At 38.8% G+C, this 24,566-nt stretch overlaps 1 protein-coding gene and 1 pseudogene across 2 annotated transcripts in view; one reads left to right on the top strand and one right to left on the bottom strand.

The window, feature by feature from the left end:
* Adk (adenosine kinase) overlaps positions 1-24,566 on the bottom strand; it is a 387,740-nt gene that overhangs the window by 156,952 nt on the left and 206,222 nt on the right. The gene's annotated exons all lie outside the window — the stretch shown is intronic.
* On the top strand, positions 23,244-23,421 carry LOC119800537 (annotated as a pseudogene).

Genomic DNA, 24,566 nt, shown 5'->3' with positions numbered 1-24,566 from the left:
TAGAGGTATAACAACAACAAAGGTTGATTAGGCAATTAAGTTAGGAGGGGGAAAACCTCATTTTAGTAGTGAAAATGTTTGTCTCCACACTACAGAGAGCTGATTTTTTTTCTGTTTTAGTACTAATATTTACTCATATCCCTTAAAATAAAAAAGATGGTTCATAAACAAGGGTTCTGTCCCAGAATGAGGAAAAGAGACATGTTTAATCTTGGCTTAGCCTTGTATTTCCTTTCCAACTGTTTGGAAATAAAAATTTTTGTTATGGAATATTATTTAGGAAAAAAATTAATGTCTCACCATATGTTAAGGAGGGAGAGAGGGAATAGATGTATTCAAACAAAACTAAATTTTTGTTATTTGTTTGTTTTTGAGGCAGAGTCTCATCACATGCTAGATAGATCAAGCCTGTAGTAATATTTCCTTTGCATTTTAAAGATCAGCGAATAAAACAGCCCCACTGGTCAGTCATACAGAAGAGGCAGTGGTGACACACACCTTTAATCCCAGTTGCCACATTAGTTTGCCATAGAAACAAGGTGGTAGTGGTGCACGCCTCTCATCCCAGCTCAACAGAGGAATGTAAGATGGGAGGAGACGGCTCTCAGACACAGTCTCATTCTGAGATTCCTGGAGGCAGGATCATCAGTTTGGATTGAAGGAGAGGTAAGAGTAAGTGGCTGGCTGTTTTGCTTTTCTGACCTTCAGGTTGAACCCCAGTATCTGTCTCTGAGGTTTTATTAATCGTGCTGCACAAGCCCACGATGTGGTTAAGAATAATCCTACATTTCAGATCTTATGACATGTATCTGAGCTTCTGCCTCAGTCTGTCTCGGTCATGGGCCCTTCTTTACAGGCACTTCTCTATCAAGTGCTCGCTGCCACTCACAGACATTTCTTTACTACGCTCCACTTAACTCCTTTGCCACCTCCGAAGCAGAGACTGTGGGGCTCACTCACGATTTGTTGCTGCACACAAATGGAACTGGTTAAGTCCAGAAGACTGAGATGAAATTTGATGTAACTGCAAAGTACATACAGGTATAAAATCTGAAAGGCAGCCTCTCTAAGAGAAGTAAGGAGAGCAGCTAGAAAACACATTGGGTATTTAGGTTGAACTCTGTCTCAACTCTGTCTCAAATTTGAATATGTTTAGAAGATACAAAGAACAGATTTGTGTGTCTTGTCTTTCTCCTCGGTGCTTAAAGGCAGGGTCTCATCATACTGGTAGGTTTGGAGGGCCTGGAATTTGCTATGTCGACTACACTGCTCTTGATCTTCTGGTGACCCCCTTACTCTGCCTCCTGTTTATAAGGAGAAACTATTTTAGAACAACTCATCTAATTTAGATGAGTAGCATTTGTGGGGGAAAAAGCACTTTTAAACAGTGTCAAGAATGAAGCTAACTTATGAGTGATTCAGAGGCTTCCAATCACACAGTTAACATATCACCTCACTTCTTAGATAATTGTTACCTCTCTAAGGCATTTCTGAACAAGAAATAGGCAGACACAGTTTACTCAATTTTACTTAACAACAAATAATCAAGCATACTCATGGGGGGAAAACCCGAGTCAAGCTGTATAACTGAAACGTGGCACTTAGAAACTATGAGAAAAACTGAAAGAACTTTTAAGAGGAATAAAGAAATGGTATCAAGGCTGGAGAGATGCCTCAGCAGTTAAGAGCAGCTCTTGAGAAGACCTGGTTTCAATTCCCAGCAACCACTTGCAGGGTCACCATCCACCGCCTGGCTTAGAGGCTCCAATGCCCTCTCCTGGCCTCATCAAGCACTGCAGGAATGTGGTGTACGTATAAACACAGATGCAAAACAACCATAAACATAAAATAAAATAAATGTACCAATGATCCACTGTAAACACACAATGGGGAAAATATTTTTATCTCATTAATTTGGAAGCATTACTTTAAAGACATGACTGATCTTTAAAAGTAGACATTTTTTCTTCTAATGGGCTAGAGAAAGGTCTACTCACTGTGAAAGGAAGCCAAAATCTGACATATGTTAGCTATAAGAAAATACTGAGATTACTACAGTTCTCTTAAATTAAAAATTCTACCTGTTAGGGCTTTTCTTTTAAATAATAACTGAATAACATTTAAATTGAAGTCTCCAAACTGTCATTACTGACCAAATTCAGCATGGCTTCTATCAGGATTAAGAGAAACAACACTCAAAATATAAAACCAAAAATTTAAGTAGTTCTTTTAAAGTGTGCTAATTAAAATATGAATAGCTAGTGAATTAGAAGTTTAAAAATTGTTATATTTTATAAAAATGAGCAATGACATGGTCATGTCAAATCTTTTATTTATTTTTTTATAAAACTTTATAGGTAGAAGAAACAAGAAAAGAGGGAAGAAAATAATCCTAAAACAATGATGTAATTTTTAAAAGCAAAAACTACTCAAAGACTACTAATAACTTCAAGTGAAATGTCATATAAAAGCTTTAATTGCTTTAAATTTGTGAAAAGCTACCCAGGAGATCAACAAATTCACATCAATGAACTGCTTTATACTAATAAGAGACCCCTGGCTTCAAGCCAAGGAGAACAAACAAAATGAACCATTCTCACATGGCTGCAAATTATCCGAAAGGAAGGGAAAGAGACAGAGTCAAAGTAGCATGTTTGCATGATGGGAAAAAGATCAAATATTGATCAGTCCAAGCTGAGGTAATTGCAGACATTGTTAGGATACAGGACACGAGGGCTTTGTCTTTCTGAAATGTCAACTTTTGTGTTAAATGAGCAAAAATTAGATACTTGCCAACTGGACTTCCATTAAAAAATTTTAATAAAAGATCTGAATGGAAGCAGGTGTTCCTTGGGCCTGTAAGAAATGGTCTTGTATCCTATACCTGTATATTAAACTATGGTTTGCTCAAATAAACTGAACATGAAATTACTACCAAATAGGAACAATTTAAAACTTATATCTTACTGAATACCTACATGGTATGAATCTTCCAGAAATTATACTAATTTTTATTTTAACCAAGACTTTCATTTCCTGTTCTTCAAAATTACTACTAATAATAGCCTATAATTTTAGGGGTTAAATTAACACTAAAGCTGAAAAGTCTTAACTGTCTATGGCAAAAAGCAAATCAGAGATTAGTCTGTAGTTCACTATCAACTTTAAAAATATGTCTATTTATTACTAGCAGTAATTGGATTAGGTGTACAAATGTACACAGTGTAAAAATGGAGGCCAGAGGGCAGGTTTATGGTGTCAGTTTCCTTCTCTGTATATGTAGGCTTGGGGGCTTGAACTCAGGTTGTCAGCCGTGCCACAACAAATCACAATGTAATCTCACTTAGCACACCAAATTGCTATGAGCAGATTATGTGAGCATTCACCTACAACTTGCCATTAAAGATCATTTCTGAAAACAATTTTTATTGTTACTATTTCTGTACCTTAAATGAAGTTTTTCATTTATTCAATTTCCTGACATATATCAAGGATTGTTTTTATATCTATTTATAAATTCATGATTTTATAATGTCAAAATAAAAAAGAAACCTTGTACAGCTAGTTTCGTTTCTCCCCTTCCCACGTATGTGTGTTGATTAGTGACTGATTTCAAAGTTCTGTGACAAAGAACAAACCGCTGAGAACTCTGAAGGCAGCAGGGAAAGCCTGCGACCATGGCCGACGTGGCCAACAGACCAGAGCGCCTGTGTTCACAGTTATTCTGACAAAACCGACGTCACTCTGACAAGCTAAGCTCATCCGTCTAAATATATCATTCATGGTTTCTTATTAACAAAGTCCATTTCTTTTTATTGCAAATTTACTGAAACAACTATTATTTTCTCAAGGTAAACTATATCTTTCTTCCCAACTTTTTAACACGTCACATCTGTACTCTTGTTCATTAAGGGCAAGCACAATAGGAAAATGAAATAGTTTAATCAATACAATGGATCTTATTCTTTTGAATTCTCTCTTTCTAGACAGACTTTAAAAAATAGGTTTATTTTTGTTTATCTATACGCATGTTGGTATGAGTGGGCACTAACGGAGGCAAGAGAAGGGCCTTGTAGCCCCTGGAGCCAGAGTAACAAGCAGTCAGTTGTGAGGCCTATGTATACTCGGGGAACCAAATTTGGGTCCTCTGCAAGAGTACCCAAGGTTCTTGACCTCTGAGCTATCTCTCCAGTACTGAGTTCTGAACTCTATACCAAAAAGAAAAAGAAAGGAGACAGAGAGAGAGAGAGAGAGATGAGCTGGCTCATTAGGTAAAGATGCCTATAACTAAGTATGAAGACCTGAGTTCCATACGTGGGGCTCACACAGTGGAAGGAAAGAATCACATCCTACAAACTGTCTTATGTCTTCCAGAACAGTGCCATTGCATATGCATGTCTCCCTCCAAATAAGCAAAAAATTTTTAAAAAAAATTTAGAAGTATAAACAAATAATCATTATTTTTCACACTGAGTTAACTATTCTGACATTCACTTCTTTACAAAGACTTAATTACATCCATTTACATGAATTCTGCCCCTATTCAATTTAGGAATGTTAATTTATGCCCAGTACTACTGAATTTTAATCCTAATAAATTTCTGACAAAAGGGATGGAATACCTAAATACTCATTTCAGTAGACTGCTGCATATTAGCCTCCCCACCCACTGCCCTTCCTGAGTTGTTGACAAAAACGGATCAGATCATCTGATCAAGATGACTGACAAACCTGCACGTCACCCCAGAAAAAGGCTTCAATTGTAACTTTTTAGTCATATTTCAAAGAACAGAAGCGACACTCATCTTCATTGCTGCAATCACCACTGTGCCCGTGACCGTCTGACAGAGGCTACCAGTGCTCTCCAGGAAAGAAGGCACAGCAAAGGGGACTCTGCTTTTACCGTCTCTGTGGGGGAGCATGGAAAAGCAAACACGCCATGCTGCATGTTGTTATCTGGTTCGCAGATAATTTTACTGTCTAAAATAAACAATAAGATAATGCTTAGCTTTTTAGGAATGAAATCACTAAAATGGCACCAGGATGCAACAACACACTTTGCTTTCTCTCTCTACACAAAGAATCTGTGCTTGTCACCCGCTACCCAGTTACACATTCAGGAAACACTGAAAAGAAAATTATCAGAAAAGTCATTATTGGCTTTTTTTGACAAAATTCAGTAAAAATTCATTTAACTATATAGAAAATAAATAGAGTCACGGTTCCTTCAAAGTTTAGATGTATAACAAGAGAAAGGAAGTCCAGTTGTGTTGGGGAAGCCGACCAATCCCTTATATGAGGGGCATGACCCCTCCGGGGCACAAAATATCTTTAAAAGATTCGTATTTGTTGTTTTGGTCTCTTTGTCTTCCTGGGCTCCTAGCTGGAACTTTGGGTTTTGTAAGTTCCCTTTTCCTCTCCTTTATTAAAGCTGAATATTATATATTAAAGCTAGTCTGGTGAATCATAATTACCGATCGAAGCCGCCCCTTCACAGTTGTGATTTATTTGACATTTTCCCAACAATGAAAAGCGAAAGAGAACAGGAAATAAGGCAATTTCTATATATCAATGGAGAGCACTAACCTAGGGGAAATGTTAAAAAGTTATATAGCACAGTTAATCTAATGCACTTTAATTCCAAATATTTGTGCTTGGTGGGAGAAAACTGCAGCTGTCGCTTCTCATTCAACTGTTCTTGCCATGTTCTACAGAAAAGGGATTAAGATGTCTTGCTCAATGAAAGATACCCAGAGAAACTTTACAAAGTTTCAACATAAAACAACATAACTTTAACTTCAATACACAAGACACTGAAAAAGTAGTTCATTGTGCTTTATCTAATAACAGAACATTTCAAACACTTTGATTGCTCCACTCTGCAGAGATGCATTATAACATGACGTTTCGATTTATTTTGTATATTGCTTTAAATCTTTCAACAAGAAATATTTATTAACTATCTTAGCAATACAATATTACAACAGCAGCCTAAAGGGCAAAATCTTTACCCTTAAAGGGCTTTCTATAGGGAAAAGGATGTAGAACACAATACTCTTCTCCCACTGAGATAATGGGACTGTACTGACCAACACTGAGTTAGACATGGTGCTTTGGGCTGCAAGTACAGTCACACCAAGTGAATATAAGAAATTGATTTTAGGTTATGTTCATGATCATCATTAAGCAGTTCTTGGATACTTTGAGGTATTGTGCAAGGCCATGGGAAAGCAGGAAGAAATCAAAACAACAAAAATGTTCAGAAGGTACTCAGTTCTATCATCGCCACGAGGTGTCCATCACTTAAGTCACACATTTATTACTGCCTTCAGTATGACCACCTACAACAGAGATCTCTGTTTCCAGCCTGGTCTGGAAGGTCACTTTTATTTCGCCTCGGCCACCCAAGTGGTAGAAGGTGAGGGGCATGCCCTCACTTACACAGGGAGTTTGGCTTAGCCTGGGAAACACAAGACCTTGTCTCCAAACAAAAACCACCCAAAAGGAAACTGGAAGCCTCTCTAAAATCTCTGCAATATGTCCTTCTCTGGAGAAGCGCACATCTCTGAGCTCTTTCTAGTGGTGGCCAGAGCCTGGAAACGGAGTAGAAGACCCATTCGCTTCTCTCTACGGCTAAGATCTCACCCTTTAACATTGGCAACATCATCTGATTTCTAGTAAGAGAGTAATTTGGATAATCTGGAAGCACTCTGCTGAGCTTTCCTTGAGAAAGAAAAAAACAGTGTGTGGACGACAGCTTTTGCCTGGATGTGGAGTTCATGGTTGCAGTGCTCTACCCCTGACCTCTACTGGGTGCCTTCGGTTCTCGGACTGCAGAGCCAGACTCCATAAGGATACAGGTCAGTCCCTTGAAATGAATCTGTCCCTCCAGTCCTCTCCACACATCCTAAGGCTAGTCTGGCAAATAAGTCTCAGGCATCCACCTGACTGTCTCCCAGCTTTGGGATTACAAATGCACACCACCATGCCTGGCATTTTTACATGGATTCTGAAGATCACATCAAGGTCCTCATGCTTGCTGGGCAAGCACTGTACTAAGCTATCTTTCTACCCTATAGCACACACTCTTAGGGGAAATGATTCTCTAAGGGCAAATAAATTATTCATTGAGCATTTACTATGTGCCAGAGCACTTGATTAAGGATTTCTGCACACTTTTTTATTGATTTGTTAATTATCTTTTGAAGAAAGTGCTCTCACGATTCCCACTTTAGAGAGCAGAAAATCTAAGGCGGGAAGCACACTGCAATGGCTCAATCACGATGTCAGAATCATCTCAGTTTTCCACTCTGGTTATCAGGGGGTGGTCCTTAACCAAGGAAACCAGAACATGTCATTTTGATACTCGATTATTTTTCAGTTGAAAACAATTAAGCAACAGCAAACAGAAGAACTTTCCATGTTTCTTGTATCAAAAAGCAGGACATACATTTTATTTCAAAAAAGAAATTTTGAACTTCTAAGGATGTCCCTCTCTTGGGTTAGTGATGTAGCTAGGTGGTGGAGCACCTCTATAGCATCCTCAAGACCCAAGACTTTGGTTCATCCTCAGCAAAGGGGAGAAAAGTCCTCACTTTCAGTACCAGGAAGAGAACTACCTTATCAATCAACCCTTATACACCCAAGCATTTCCTAGTAAACCACAGTCTGTGATTACCCCAAACCAACAAAAGCCCAAACCTTTCTGTTCAGTTTTCCCCATACTTATCTATGTATAGCCTCTTCTCCAAACTCTACATCCTATTATTTAGTTGGTATAAAGACCTCTGAGTTTAACTTCCTCATTGGGGATTTCATCTCTTTTCTGAGGCCAATTCTGCATATGAATCCATTTAATTTTTCTCAGTTTAACAAATAGCAATTAATGAATCTAAGAAGGTCTATAGAGAAAGTATCCCTCCCCTAGGATAATAGCTTTATCCCTCCTATGGGGGTGAGGTCATGAAGGGATAGGTAGGTAAATATGGCACACAGCATAGTAGCACATTGAACAATCAGCATGTACACAGCATGTATAATTTTTGTGTGTATATAATCCTGGGGACTGAACCTAGGGTTTTGCACATGCTAAACACACAATACCAATGAGCCATACAATCAGTAAAATATATTTGCTAGAAATCATTATTGTTGTTATTTTTCGTGCAAGCAACCTACTTCATGCTCGAAATTTATGTGCTTTACTAGTGAACCACAACCCAGCATTTGGCAGGATTTATTAGTGAAGTGCAAAGTGACAGCAAATTTGAGTTGTTGCTTGGCACTGGGTTGGGGTGGGGCTGGTGGGAAGGGAGAACTCCATGATGCTATAAATACTAGCTACATATGCCTAACTATTCTGGTTCCTTGGGAGGCCGAGGCAAACGACTGCAAGGTTGAGGCCAGCCTTTCTGCCTCAGAAAAATACAACTAAGATGAGACAAAATAAGTAAAAATAAAGCAAATCACCAAGAAAGCTCGCTGAAAAATCATTGAATTGCACAGAATAAATGGAAATGATGAGGCCACTAATTTACATATTTTTCAACAAGATTAGCTGGGAATAATTGTTTGCTAATTTCCCTTGCCTATGAACCTGGTAATGACTAGCATAAGGAGCATGAATTTTCACAACGTACAGCCTTCTATCCCACTACTTCTTAAAAGGACTTTATGGCTCACCACCACTCGGGATACAGAGTTTACATTCCAAGGCCCAGGATGCAAAGTCCTTCTGACCCCACATACTTTACTGCCCTCATCCCCCAGCATCATCCTACATGCAGCCTCCCTTGGTAGATCAACTGGCTCTTTTGGCAAGGTTGATAAGCTCTCTTTGAAAAATGGCCTGAGTTATACAGAGTTTTCAAAACTGCACATTTTAGCTCTGCCTTGGAAAATCAGAGTAAATAGCAGCATTTTTAAAAGTAGGATTGTCTGGAAAGGTTCCTGAGAAAGTGCCACAGAACGGTCCCCCTCTGGTCCCCCTCCTCTGACAAGAAGGTGAAGTAGTTTGAATGAGAGGCACATAAATGACCAGTCTTAAATCAGCAATAAAAATGTTGAGGCCCCTTTAAATAATAAACCATTTACTCAGCATTCACTAGCTGAATTCATTACTAATTTGTGTATTAGGTTTTGGCTAACAAGCTATTTTTTCAACAAATTAAATGCAATAAAAATGTTTAAGTTGTATACTTAATTTTAATTATTTAATCTAATTCATTATTAAAATCAGCTTTATCAAAATCTTAGACATATTCATCTGTATATGTGTATTCAAATAGCCCCATTTCGAAAGGCAGATTCATGACAGAGGCTCAGTGTTGTGAGTTGGAATTCCTGAGAGAAGAGAGCAGTTGTAACGCTTTCATTTCCACTTGATGGTTTCCATTAGCCTTCTCAGTAAACAATTACCGGCACTTGTTTATGATTTAGGTAAGCCACTTCCTGTAAATAAGGAAACCAAAGCTTAGAGAGGTTAAATGGCTCAGGGCAGAACAGAGATGGAACCAGCTCTATAGCTGTGGGCTCTCAGGAACTAACTTGCCCTTACCCCCAAGCAGGTGTAAATGTTCTATAATGTGATAGTATAGCAATTACAAGTAGACTGCAGCCACTGTCAGCACTCTAAGGTAGTTTATAGACAAATGTAGAAATTACTACTACTATACCACAAATTTAACTTCATTAAGTAAGAATTATGTAATAATTGCTATATAGTGTATATTAGAGAATCAGTTTAGAAACAAGAAACACAGGTTTTGATTACAAAATTTCGATATGCATTTTAATTTAAAAATATATTCATCCATTCATTTATTTATGTGTGTGTATTTTGTGGGTGCAGGTGGCACATAGCACACAGGGAGGTCAGAGGGCAACTGGTAGAGAGTCAGGTCTCTCAGTATTGCATGGGTTGAGAGATCAACTCAGGCTTGGTAGGAAGTCTGACCTGCTGAGTCAGTTTGCTGGCTCCTGATTTAGATATACTAATGAAATTTATCATTGTTAACAATACAGTAATCACTAAAACTTCAAAATGTGTCTCGTAAGGAGCAGCTGATTTTAGGCATTTGTTTTTATTGTTTTTGTTTAACAGAGACTACATGTAATACCTGTACCAGATCTCTGAACCAGAACAGAAAAAAAAGTTACATCATATGGCAAGCATATAGTCTATGTAATTACTTACATATTAACCATGTGTTTGTGTACTGCACACATGTGAATATGCAAATGAGCTGTGAATGTACATGCATTCACAGAGCAGGATAGGAGGTGCTCTGGATATGCTGACCGCTCAACAAGCTCTCAAGATCTGCCTTCTCTATTCCCCAGGGCTGAAGTTACAGACACTCTTACCCCTAAGCCATTTCTGCAGTTCTGGAGTAAATTCTTTAGGAAAATATTGAAGAGCCTTTTTGTAATGCAGTGCTTACATTTATTTTTCTAACTTCGTCATTCTGTCTGTAAAAATAGTTTCCACTATTTTTTCCTTTCTGACCTGAATACATGTGCCACAATAATCAGATATTGTGAAAATTATTATATTGTCACAGGAAATGGATTTTGTGACTCCTTGTGGGAAATAAAGCAAGAGAGACAAATGAACCATTACGGGAAAAAAAAGCCTTATCTTTTCTAAAAAGCAATGGATCAAGATATTAATGATCATCACCTCTGAACTCACTGCTAGATGCTGAAAAAGAAGAATTTAAATCCCTTATCACTGGAATAAAAAGAAATGGCTTCTTTAAAAGGCCAAGCCCACTTTTCTACAATATAAATTATGTATTTATCTAGTCAACAGAAAGAAAGACTGCCTCAGAGCACACTTCCCAACCCATACAACCAAATAGTGGATATCCCTGTCAGTTCTTTCAATGAATACTTCAATACACTCAAGAAAATGAGAAATGCTTCCCTCACAACAGCACAGTATAGGGAACAACTTAATGACATGCACTCTGAAACAGAGCTCAAATTAGTGAAAAAACCAGGATTAAATAGGAGACACACAAGTCGACAAAGTCCAAAGTATGTGTTCATCATAACACAGACATTACTGCTCCGTTCAACAGGTAAAACCTAGGCCCCTGAGGAAATGAGGGAACTGCTTTCCCATTCACTGCAGGCTCTGAACTTTCTATCTAGTGACTGCTTGCACTTAGCTTCATTAAGTGTTAAGCACTCATGGAATAGCATGGGAAATTAAGTAGTATTTGTATAAGGAATTAATTTCTGTGGCAAAATGCATTTTCAGCCAAATGACTAAATCACAAATAGACTGAACATTTTGCTCATTGGGGACAACATTGCACAGTGTGACAAATGAAGTCCCATGGAGTTACATCATCTTACAAGCAGGTCAGCGGCATATTTGTGAAATGAAGAGGCGGTCACAGAACTGGGTGACCTATAAAGTTATGTATTGAATTCTTCTTTACTAGCGTGGCTTAATCAAACGGAAATTATCATTGTAAAAAATCGAATAATTGGGTATACCCAACGGGGATCTTGCTAAGTGCAGTAAGTAAAGCTCCCCAGTGTTGGATGACAAGAGAAAATAAAAGCCCGAGGAGAGACTCAGTGGTAGAGCCATGTCCCACACAAGTGTGGAAGAAGCAGAGTGTGGGTGCCCAGCACAATGGTGAAGCCAGGTAGGTGAAGGGGGGCCGGCCTACATAGCCCACACTTGGGAGAGAAGGAGGAGAACCCTTGGAGCGAGCTTGTGAGTGAGGTGTACCACATCAACACAGGCTCTGAATTTGGTGAGACTCTGCTCAATATATAAGTTAGAAAGTGATCGAGGCTAACCCCACTTCCCTCTGCAGGCTTGTGTCTGTTTCTCCCGTCCCTGTGTCTCCCAAGCTTTCCCTAGTGTTCTCAGGTGTCCTGCTCCTGTTCTAAGGCCATCCACCCAAAGGGGTCAGACTCTGGCCTCCAGGCAGGTCTGAGGATTCCTGCAAGGGAGTGCGGGCTTCTTCAGATTGTGACGCAAGGAATAGGTCCTCCTCTGGCACTGGGGAGATCCAACCAGTTTCAGTCACAGCAAAGATTGGTCTAGGACACCAAACACCTCCGCGCTCCTTTTGAAGGAAGAGATGGGCAGGCGCCAATGCAGGAGCTCCTCCAACAACATGAAAGGCAACATGACATCACCACAAGCCAGACATCCCGAAACAACAAGAATTGAACACCCTACCCCAGAAGATATAGAAGAAACCGACATTAAACAGTTCTTTACGAAAATAATAGAGGACCTTAAATAGGAGGTAAAAAACTGCCATAAAGAAATGGAGATGACAAACAAAAAGGTAGACGAAATAAATAAATCTCTCAAAGATACCCAAGAAAAACAAGAAAAAGCAATCAAACAGGTAAGGGAAACAGTACAAGACCTGATAAATGAAATGGAGGTATTGAAGAAAACACAATCTGAGGGACGACTGGAAATGGAAACTCTGAGTAAACGAACAGAAACTTCAGAGACAAGTATTTCCAACCGAATACAAGAGATGGAAGAAAGAATCTCGGACTCTGAAGATACTATAGAGGAAATAAACTCACAGATTAAAGAACTAAACAAATCTAACAAATTCTTAACACAAAACATTCAGGAAATCTGGGACACCATGAAAAGACCAAACCTAAGAATAATTGGGGTAGAAGAAGGAGAAGAATTACAACTCAAAGGCCCAGAAAACATATTCAACAAAATTATAGAAGAAAACTTCCCCAACCTAAAGAAGGATGTCCTATGAAGGTACAAGAAGCCTACAGAAACAACACCAAATAGACTGGAATTCAAAAGAAAGCTACCCATGCCATATAATAATCAAACACAACAACAAACAGAAATAAAGAACAGATATTAAGAGCTGCAAAGGAAAAAGGTCAAGTAACATACAAAGGGAAACGTATCAGAATGACAACGCTGGAACTTCTCAATGGAAACCATGAAAGCCAGAAGGTCTTGGATAGATGTGCTACAGGACACTAAGGGAACATGGATGCCAAGCCTAGACTACTAAATGCCAGCAAAGCTTGCATTCACCATTGATGGAGAAACAAGATATTCCAGGACAAAAAACAGATTATTTTGAAAAAAAAAAAAACAATACGTAGCCACAAAATCCAAGCCTTGCAGAAAGTAATAAGAAGGAAATCACAAACCAAAGGAGGTCCAACAATGCGCCACAATAAACTCAGGCATTAGCGACCCTTCACACCAGCAAACTAGAAGAAGGGAAACACAACAAACTCTACTACAAAACATGACCGAAGTTAACGACCACTGGGCATTAATATGCACTTAATAGCAATAGACTCAATTCACCTATAAAAGGCACAGCTAAGAGAATGGATACAGAAAACAGGATCCAACATTTTGCTGTTTACAAGAAAACACACCTCAACCACAAAGACAGACACCTGCTCAGAGTAAGAGGGTTGGGAAAAGGTTTATCAAGCAAATGGCCCTAAGAAACAAGCGGGGGTGTGCCATACTAATTTCCAACAAAGTTGACTTCAAACTAAAATCAATCAGAAGAGATGGAAAGGGACACTTTATACTCATAACAGGAAAAATCCATCAGAATGAAGTCTCAATCCTGAATATCTATGCCCCTAGATATAAAAGCATCCCACTTATGTAAAAGAAACACTTCTAGAACTCAAGGCAGCCATCAAACCACACACACTAATAGTTGGAGACCTTCAACACTCCCTCTCCTCACCAATGGACAGGTCAATCAGACAGAAAACCTAACAGAGAATTAAAAGACTTAATGGAGGTAATGAACCAAATGGACTTAACAGACATCTATAGAACATTCCACCCAAATAGGAAAGAATATACATTCTTCTCTGCAGGCTCATGGAACCTTTTCGAAAATTGACCATATACTTGGTAACAAAGCAAACTTCCACAGTTACAAAAAAATATTAGTAACCACCTGTGTCTTATCGGATCACCATGGATTAAAATTAGAATTCAACAACAATGCTACCCCCAGAAGGCCCACAAACTCATGGAAACTGAACAGTCAACTACTGACCCACACCTGGGTCAAGGAAGAAATAAAGAAAGAAATTAAAGTCTTTCTTGAATTTAATGAAAACAAAGACACAACATACTCAAACCTATGGGACACAATGAAAGCAGTGCTAAGAGGAAAGTTCATAGCACTAAGTGCCCACTTAAAGAAAACGGAGAAAGCACTCATTGGTGACTTAACAGCACACCTGAAAGCTCTGGAAAAAAAAGAAGCAGACTCACCTAGGAGAAGTAGAAGACTGGAAATAATCAAACTGAGGGCAGAAATCAACAAAATAGAAACACAGAAAACAATCCAAAGAATCAATGAAACAAGAAGCTGGTTCTTGGAGAAAATCAACAAGATTGACAAACCCTTAGCCAAACTAATCAAACGGCAGAGGGAGAACACGCAAATTAACAAGATCAGAAATGAAAAGGGGGACATAACCACAGACACAGAGGAAATTCAGAAAATCATTAGATCTTACTACAAAAGCCTGTATGCCACAAAATTGGAAAATGTAAAAGAAATGGACAGTTTTTTAGATAAATACCATATACCAAAGTTAAACCAGGACCAGGTAAATGCTCTAAATCGTCCTGTTAGTCGCGAAGAATTAGAAACTGTTATCAGAAACCTCCCTACCAAAAAGAGCCCAGGACCAGATGGTTTCAATGCGGAATTCTACCAGAACTTCCAAGAAGACCTAATACCTATACTCCTTAAGGTATTTCATAATATAGAAACACAAGAGTCACTGCCAAATTCCTTCTATGAAGCTACAATCACCCTGATACCTAACCACACAAGACTCAACCAAGAAAGAGAATTACAGGCCAATCTCACTCATGAACATTGACGCAAAAATTCTCAATAAAATACTGGCAAAACCGAATCCAAGAACACATTAGAAAAATTATCCATTACGATCAAGTAGGCTTCATCCCAGAGATGCAGGGCTGGTTCAACATACGAAAATCTATCAATGTAATCCATCATATAAATAAAACTGAAGGAAAAAAACCATATGGGTCAATCTCATTATGCTGAAAAAGCATTTGACAAAATTCCAGCACCCTTTATGATAAAGGTCTTGGAGAGATTAGGGATACAAGGGTCATTCCTAAATATAATAAAAGCTATTGACAGCAAGCCGACACTAACATCAAATTAAACGGAGAGAAACTCAAGGCTATCCCACGAATTCAGGAACACGACAAGGCTGTCCACTCTCTCCTTATCTCTTCAATATAGTGCTTGAAGTTCGAAGCAATAGCAATAAGACAACATAAGGGAATCAAGGGGATTCAATTTGGAAAGAAAGAAGTTAAACTTTCATTATTTGCAGATGATATGATAGTATACATAAGCGACCCCAAAAACTCCACCAAAGAACTCCTACAGCTGATAAACTCCTTCAGTAACGTGGCAGTTACAAGATCACTCCAAAAAAATCAGTCGCCCCTCCTATACACAAAGGATAAGGAAGCAGAGAGGGAAATCAGAGAAGTATCACCTTTCACAATAGCCACAAATAGCATATCTGGGAGTATCTCTAACCAAGGAAGTGAAGGATTTATCTGACAAGAACTTTAAGTCTTTGAAGAAAGAAATTGAAGAGGATACCAGAAAATGGAAGGATCTCCCCTGCTCGTGGATTGGGAGGATCAACATAGTAAAAATGGCAATTCTACCAAAAGCAATCTATAGATTCAATGCAATCCCAATCAAGGTCACATTAAAATTCTTCACAGAGATTGAGAGGACAACAATCAACTTTATATGGAAGAACAAGAAACCCAGGATAGCCAAAAAAATCTTATACAATAAAGGTACTTCTGGAGGCATTACCATCCCTGACTTCAAACTCTATTACAAAGCTACAGTATTGAAAACAGCTTGGTATTGGCATAAAAACAGAGAAGTTGACCAATGGAATCGTATAGAAGACCCGGATCTTAAACCACAAACCTACGAACACCTGATTTTTGATAAAGGAGCCAAAAGTACACAATGGAAGAAAGAGGGCATCTTCAACAAATGGTGCTGGCATAACTGGATGTCAACCTGTAGAAGAATGAAAGTAGATCCATATCTATCACCATGCACAAAACTCAAGTCCAAATGGATTAAAGACCTCAATATTAATCTGAACACATGAGCTTGATAGAGGAGAAAGTGGGAAGTACTCTACAACAAATGGGCACAGGGAACCGTTTCCTACGCATAACCCCAGCTGCACAGACATTAAGGGCAACATTGAATAAATGGGACCTCCTGAAGTTGAGCAGCTTCTGTAAAGCAAAGGACATTGTCACTAAGACACAAAGGCAGCCTACTGACTGGGAAAAGATCTTCACCAACCCTGCAACTGACAAAGGTCTGATCTCTAAAATATATAAGGAACTCAAGAGACTAGACGGTAAAATGCCAATTAACCCAATTAAAAAATGGGGCGATGAACTGAACAGAGAATTCTCAACAGAAGAAGTTCAAATGGCCAAAAGACACTTAAGGTCATGCTCAACCTCCCTAGCTATCAGGGAAATGCAAATCAAAACAACTTTGAGATATCATCTTACACCTGTCAGATTGGCTAAAATCCAAAACACCAATAATAACATTTGCTGGAGAGGTTGTGGAGTAAGGGGTACACTCATCCATTGCTGGTGGGAATGCACACTTGTGCAACCACTTTGGAAAGCAGTGTGGCAGTTTCTCAGGAAATTCGGGATCAACCTACCCCAGGACCCAGCAATTCCACTATTGGGAATCTACACAAGAGATGCCCAATCATACAACAAAAGCATATGCTCATCTATGTTCATAGCAGCATTATTTGTAATAGCCAGATCCTGGAAACAACCTAGATGCCCTTCAGTGGAAGAATGGATGAAGAAACTGTGGAATATATACATGCTAGAATACTACTCAGCGGTAAAAAACAATGACATCTTGAATTTTGCAGGCAAATGGATGGAAATAGAAAACACTATTCTGAGTGAGGTAACCCAGACCCAAAAAGATGAACATGGGATGTACTCACTCATAATCGGTTTCTAGCCATAATTAAAGGACATCGAGCCTATAAATTTGGGATCCTTGAGAAGATAATAAGAAGAACCTCCACCTGACGATAGATGAAGAAAATGACAGAGCCCCACATTGGAGCACCGGACTGAGCTCCCAAGGTCCTGATGAGGAGCAGAAGGAGAGAGAACATGAGAAAGAAAGTCAGGACCGTGAGGGAACCTCCAGCTGGCAACAGATCGGGAAGGTGACTGAGCCCCACTTTGGAGCACTGGACTGAGCTCCCAAGGTCCTGATGAGGAGCAGAAGGAGCGAGAACATGAGGGAGAAAGTCAGGAACGTGAGGGGTGCGTTCACTCATGGAGACGGTGGGACAGAACTAATGGGAGATCACCAACTCCAGTTGGAATGGGACTGATGGATCATGCGACCAAACCCGTCTCTCTGAATGTGGCCAACAGCGGGGGCTGACTGAGAAGCAAAGGACAATGGCGCTGGGCTCTGATTGTTCTTCATGGACGGGCTCTGTGGGAGCCTTCTCAGCTTGGTCGATCACCTTCCTGGACCTGGGGGGAGTTGGGAGGACCTTGGTCTTAGCATAGAGTGGGGAACCCTGATGGCTCCTTGGCCTTGAGAGGGAGGGAGGGGAGGTATGGGTGGAGGGGAGGGGAGGGAAGGGGGAGAAGGAGGGGAGGGAAGGGGGGGGGAGGGGGGGGGGGGGGGGGGAGGGAGGAGGGAAGGAGATGGAAATTTTTAAATATAAAAAAAAATAAACCATGAGAAAAAAAAATAATCCACTTAAAATGGGGTACAGAACTAAATAGAGAATTGTCAAAAGAAAACTCTCAGATGGCTGAAAGACACATAAGAATTTGCTCAACATTTTTAGCCATCAAAAAATAACCTATTTTTAGTAAAAGGAAAAATAATAAAAAATGTTTAAATAATAAAATTAAAAATGTTTAATAAAATAAAAACAGAAAATAAAAAGACTTTGATAATCAAAAATAAAAAAAAAAAAAAGAAAGAAAGTGATTGAGGAAGACACCCAACACCCACTGGCCTTCACATGAGCACCTCTGCACACACACATCCTACACATGTAGTGAAAAAGAGAAAGAAAATACCAGTGACACCATTTTCACATTTTCACTTACTTCTTCAAGAGGCTAAGACTGCTCCCGTCCTCTACATTATGTCTTTCATATGTATGCTCCCAAGTATTAAGGTCTTTGCTCAGAACATTCTCAGATTCGCCAACTGCTTTAGGAAATGTAGGAGTTCCGAAGGGGTGGGGGCTCGGCCTCCTAGCAGAGTGCCTGCACGGCACGCACAAATCCCTGGGTTTGAGAGCCAGCTCAGATAAACAATAAACAAAAACACATAACCAGAAGAAAATCAAACACGTTTTGGATTAGGGATTCAGCTTAGTTAAGAAGAGGTTCTATACTGGGCAGAAAAAAAAAAAAAGGTCCTGTTGACATTATCAAATTCTCACATTGTACAATGCAAAATGTATAACTATATGCTTACATTATACAATTAAGTAAAAACATTTCTTTTTCAGACAGCATCTCATTGTGTAGCCCTGACTGGCCAGGAACTCCCAAGGGCAGTGAATTTTAATATGCTAACAGGTACCTGGAACCATCTCTAGTTTTAGAATACTTTTCTAACACCCAGAGAAACCCTCTATCAATGAATACTCACTAAGCATTTTCTTACAAAGCTTCTAGCTGAAGATAATCACTACTGTACCTCACAGCATTATTGATTACCTATCCTGGACTTACCTCATGACTGCCACCATCAATATATGTCCCTAGTCACTAGTTTTTTTTCACTTAGCAAAACAATTTCACTATTTCTATAAGTCAAAGCATGCATGAGTAATTAATGTTACCCTTTTAACTAACTAAATACTTCATTCAGTATGGACGTACTTTTCTTTTGTCTGTTTCAAAGGATAATAGACAGAAATTATACATATTCCAAGAACATAATGAAATTTCTTGATACATGCGAAAGATTATCACAATCAAGATAATTAACATATCCAAGGGCACAAAGCTTCTTGTATAGTAAAAATAAGTGAGCTTCTCAGCAAATTTCAAGTTTACAATATATAATTTTAATGATAATTGCCATGACTTATGTTAGACATTGTAGTGGTTTGAAAGAACGGCTCCCAATGGGAGTGGTACTATTATGAGGTGTGGCCGTGTTGGAGGAAGTATGTCACAGTGGGGGTGAGCTTTGAGGTCTCTTTTGCTCAAGCTTCTCGCAGTGTGACAGCTAGTCACTTCCTGTTGCCTGCAAGATGCAGGACTCTAGGGTCCAGCACCACATTTGCCTGCACGCTGCGATGTTCCCCATCGTAATGATAACAGATTGAATCTCTGAAACTGTAAGTAAGCCACCCTAATTAAATGCTCCCTTTATAATCCTTTATAAGAGTTGCTATGGTCATGGTAGACAATATGAAAGAACTTAGACCTCTAGAACATATAACTGAATGTTTGCACCTTCAGATCAATATCCTCTTTTCAGCCCTCCTCTGGTAATCACCTTTCCTTTCCATTTTCTGTTTCTAGGGCACTGTATAACATTCATCTTTCTGTGCCTATCTTATTTCCTCAAGAAACATGGCCTTGGGACTTCAGGTTGCTGCAAATAGCAGAACTTCCTAGTTTTTGTTAATTTGTTACTTAAAACTTTTTTAAGATATGGTTTTATACAACTCTGAGATTCCATCTTACACCTGTAAGAATGGCCAAGATCAAAAACACTGAAGACAACTTATGCTGGAGAGGTTGTGGGCAAAAGGGAACATTTCTGCATTGCTGGTGGGAATGCAAGCTGTTACAACCCCTTTGGCTGCCAGTGTGGCAATTTCTCTGAAAATTAGGAAACAATCTTTCTCAAGACCCAATAATACCACTTTTGGGTATATATCCAAAAGATGCTCAATTGTGCCACAAAGACATGTGCTCAGCTATGTTCATAGCAGCTTTGTTTGTCATAGCCAGAACCTGGAAACAACCTAATCCCCCTCAACCAAAGAATGGATAAGGAAAATGTGGTGCATTTACAAAATGGAGTACTACAGAGCAGAAAAAAATAAAATATTGAAGTTTGCTGGCACATGGATGGATCTAGAAAACATCATATCGAGTGAGGGTACCCAGACCCAGGAACACAAATACATGTACTCACTCATAAGTGGCTTTCAGACATAAAGCAAAGAAAACCAGCCTACAAATCACAATCCCAGAGAACCTAGACAACAATTAGGACCATAAGAGAGATATACATGGATCTATACTAAATGGGAAGTAGAAAAATATAAAATTTCCCGACAAAATTAGGAGCATGGAGACCATGGGAGAGGGTAAAAGGGGAGGGGCAGGAAAAGGAGGGGTGCACAGAAAAATGCATAGCTCAATAAAATCAATAAAAAATTAAAAAGATAAGGTTTTATATAGCTACTAAGGTATAAGTTGCTTTCTAGCTTGTGATCCTCTTACCCTAGCCTGCTGAGTCCTGGGATTAATACGCATGTGGCACCATGTCTGGCTAGCATAGCAGGGCTTATTTTTAAATACTGAATATATTCCATTGTGTGTATGTAATAGATAGCAAATCTCTCTATGTTCATTTGTTAATATAAACTTAGGCTGTGCTTGCATATTGTCTGCCATGAATGATTCCAAAATGAACATGAATGTAGACTTTCCTTAGATATTCTGATGTCATCCCCTCCCAGCAAATCCAATCCAAATTGAGTTTATAATGGTAACTATACCAAGTTACATTATGATCAGTATAGACATTTTTATTTTCCCTACATGACTTCCACGTTGTGTGTGTGTGAGTACAAGTCTATGTTATGCATACATAAATGTTTGTGGTGAGTGTGTATATGCCATAGCTTGATTTCAGCTTTCATCCTCAGTCGTTTTATACCTGAATTTTAAAGTTTTTTCTGTTAACGTTTTATTTTGTAACATTCCATATTAATGTTAATCATTAAAACATAGCATGTGGCAATAAATTCAAAAAATATATTTACTATACCATATTTTATGCTCAACACATAATTAACCCTATAATTTTTAAAAAAAATTTGAGATTCTATTTTAATTACATTTCTTCCTCTGTTTCGTCCTCTAAACCCTGCTGTATAACCCTCACTAGTCTTCAAGTGTTATTGTATGCATATGTATTTATATATACATACATATACCCAAATATTCCCTACTAAGTCTATACAATGTTACTTATATGTACGTTATGAGAGCTGGCCAATTGGCACTGGAAATCAATTGGTGTGCTCTTCCCTGAGGAGCGCCACCTCTCGCTGCCCCAGCTTTACTCAGTTGCCTGGAGTTTTCTGTGCAGGGCTGGGATCTCATGGGCTTTAAGAGACAGGGTTTCTCACTGAACCTGGAGTTCACCATTTTAGCTAAACTGGTGGCCAACTGGCTCCAGGGATCTGATCTTATCCTACACCCCAAGAATACACATTAACACTGCCATGCCTAGCTTTTATGAGGGTGTTAGGGATCTGACTCAGGTTTTCAAGCTTGTACCACAAACATTTTACTGATTCAGCCATCTCCTCAGCCTCAAAATTTTATTAACAGCCAGCTTTACAAAAAAGCCAACCTTACTGTGGCTGTGACTTGCATATTTTTTAACTGGTGCGCTCAGCACCTTTCACATACTCTTGGGCATCTGTCTGTCTTCCTTAGAAAATTGTCTAGTTAGGCTTTGGCTCGCTCTTAACTTGGTCACGATTATTATTGTATTGAACTGTGTGAGTTCATTACAAATTTGGATACTTAACCCCTTATCATTTTATAAATTTATCCTCCCACTCAGTGGATGGATTTGTATTTTGCTGTTTCCTTCTGATGAAAACATGTTTCACTGGATGTAATGTTTAATTTTGATCTGGTTGCCTCTATTTTTGGTTTTTTTAAAAAAACCAATGCCAAGACCAATATGGCAGATTTCCGACTGTGTTTCCTTTTAAGTTCTATGGTTTCTGATTGTATGTTTAAATCTGTAATTCATTTGAGCTGGTCTTTATCTAAAGAAAGAACTCCTCCATCTTTCCTTTGCTCGCTGACATTCAGTTAGTATACATTATAATTTACTTATCAAGTGATGGACAGTTGATGATTTAGCCTTTTGGGCTATTCTGAATAAAGTTGCTACAAACTTTCAGGTATAAATTTTTATGCACACATAGGTTTTAATTTCATTTGGTATCAACCTACAAGTTGAATTAGTGGGTCCTATAGACGTGTGGTCAGTCAAACTAAGAACTGCCAGTATTTCTACCTACAGTACAAGGCTTTCAGTCTGCTTGTGTCTTCACTAATGTTTGTCTCCATACATGTTTGTTATAGCTATTCTAGTGGGTATGAAGTGGAACCTTCTGGTTTTAATTTGTATGTCTTTCATGCAAATGTTTAGAGTCTTTTCAAGTGCTTATTTTGATGGGTACTGGGGGTGGAACCTTACATGCTTAAGGATGCATCCTTTGCACCTAAATCCCTCATTTTATGTATATTATTCATGAAGTGGAGGTAATATTTTGAGTTTCAAAGCCAAAATTATTACAGTGAGGCAATGACAGCTGTCTTATTATGAGAATATAGTTAAGGGGACACACATTTACTAAGTACTCATCTCTTTAATTTACTTTGCAAACAATCTTACTCATCCTAGAAAATTGGTAGTTCAATAAAGAGAAGGTTGTCCTCATCTCTGTACCTATCACAGTGCTTCTCGGATGCACATGGTAAAGAGATTCAATGAGGGTTCATATTATATAGAGTGTACTGATTCTATTCAATTATTTTTTAACCACAAAGTCTCACTATGCAAGTAGCTTTGGCTGATTTGCAACTCTTGTGGTAGATGAGGCTGACCTCACAGGAATCCACCTGCCTCTGTCTGTGGAGGGAGTGCTGGTATTAAAGGCTTGCACCACTCAAATCAATCCTCTTGTTGAGAAGGATCATATGCATGTTATACCCTGAATTAATGGGGCTATTATGAAACCTATTATTGCCTAAAGTATACTTACTTTTTTGAGTTCTTTTTCATGTCTAGGTAATCCAATTTTTTATTTTTATTTTTAAAAAGAGTGTTGTGAAGACTATACTTTCAGGGATCATTTCTATAGTTCGTTACTAAAAAGAGTGTTGTGAATGAGTGTATGTATGCATGCTGTGGGACAATTGTATTTTACCCTGTGAAGTTTTGTCAGTTTTACTGGTTTAATAAAATGCTTACTGGCCAGTAGCCAGGCAGGAAGTACAGGCAGGGTGACCAGAATAGGATGCCGAGAATGCAAGATGAGAATACCTCGCTGATAAAATGTACCAAGCCATGTGGCTGACACAGACAAGAATTATGGGCTAATATACAATGTAAGAGTTAATAAGAAGCCTGAGCTAATAGGTCAACCAGCTCATGATTAATGTAGACCTCTTTGTGTTTCTTTGAGACTGAATGGCTTCCGGGCAGGACACAACTATCAATCAACATGTGTCTGTGTGTGTGTAGGATGGGTTTCAGTGTAACACAGTCAGACCTTGAACTGCTATTCACCTGAGAAGCTCTTGAACTCCTGTCTCTGCCTCTTGAGTCCTGGGTTAGAGGTATGTGCCACCACAACTGAGTAGAAAAATCTAAGTTTTACAAGGTAAATACCTATAATAAAAACATCATCTATGACTATACACAGTAGCTTGCATACTTTAAATAATATAAATAACTAATTCTTATTAAAACCAAAACAACTGATTGGCTAATGGTAAAACAGGCATTCAGTGACAGTAAAGTCTATGTTGCTGTCAAGTGCAAGAACTGGGACATAACCTTATTGCTATCAGTCTATAGAGTGGGTCATAAATAGGAGCTCTGGTACTACAGGACCTGAGGTCCTGTTCAGTTAGCCACTGATTATTTAACCTTTCTGAGTTTTGGCTTCCAGATTTTTCAGAGGGCTAGAAATCCTCAGAAGGGTACTGAGAGGACTACATATGTAATAAGCCAGGATATAGTAAGCATGTATAGAAAACAGTTAATATTGTCCAAGGAAGCATATATTTACAGTATCCAATGTGGATTCAACTTTCAAGTAAAATAATGCTTTACATACACAAATTAATCCAGCCGGGCGGTGGTGGCGCACGCCTTTAATCCCAGCACTCGGGAGGCAGAGGCAGGCGGATCTCTGTGAGTTCGAGACCAGCCTGGTCTACAAGAACTAGTTCCAGGACAGGCTCCAAAGCCACAGAGAAACCCTGTCTCGAAAAACAAAAAACAAAAAACAAAAAACAAAAAAAAAAAAAATTAATCCAAGAGCCTTAGTGGGTTGGAAAGCTAAGAGAAAGCAGAATTGTGAGACTAGAAAAAAAGATCAATTTGTAGATCTGTAATATATACTTAAAATAAATCAACAAAACAGCA

This window comes from Arvicola amphibius, chromosome 13, assembly GCF_903992535.2.
Source record: "Arvicola amphibius chromosome 13, mArvAmp1.2, whole genome shotgun sequence".
Classification (NCBI taxonomy): Eukaryota; Metazoa; Chordata; class Mammalia; order Rodentia; family Cricetidae; genus Arvicola; species Arvicola amphibius.
This window is presented reverse-complemented; position numbering and strand designations above follow the sequence as displayed.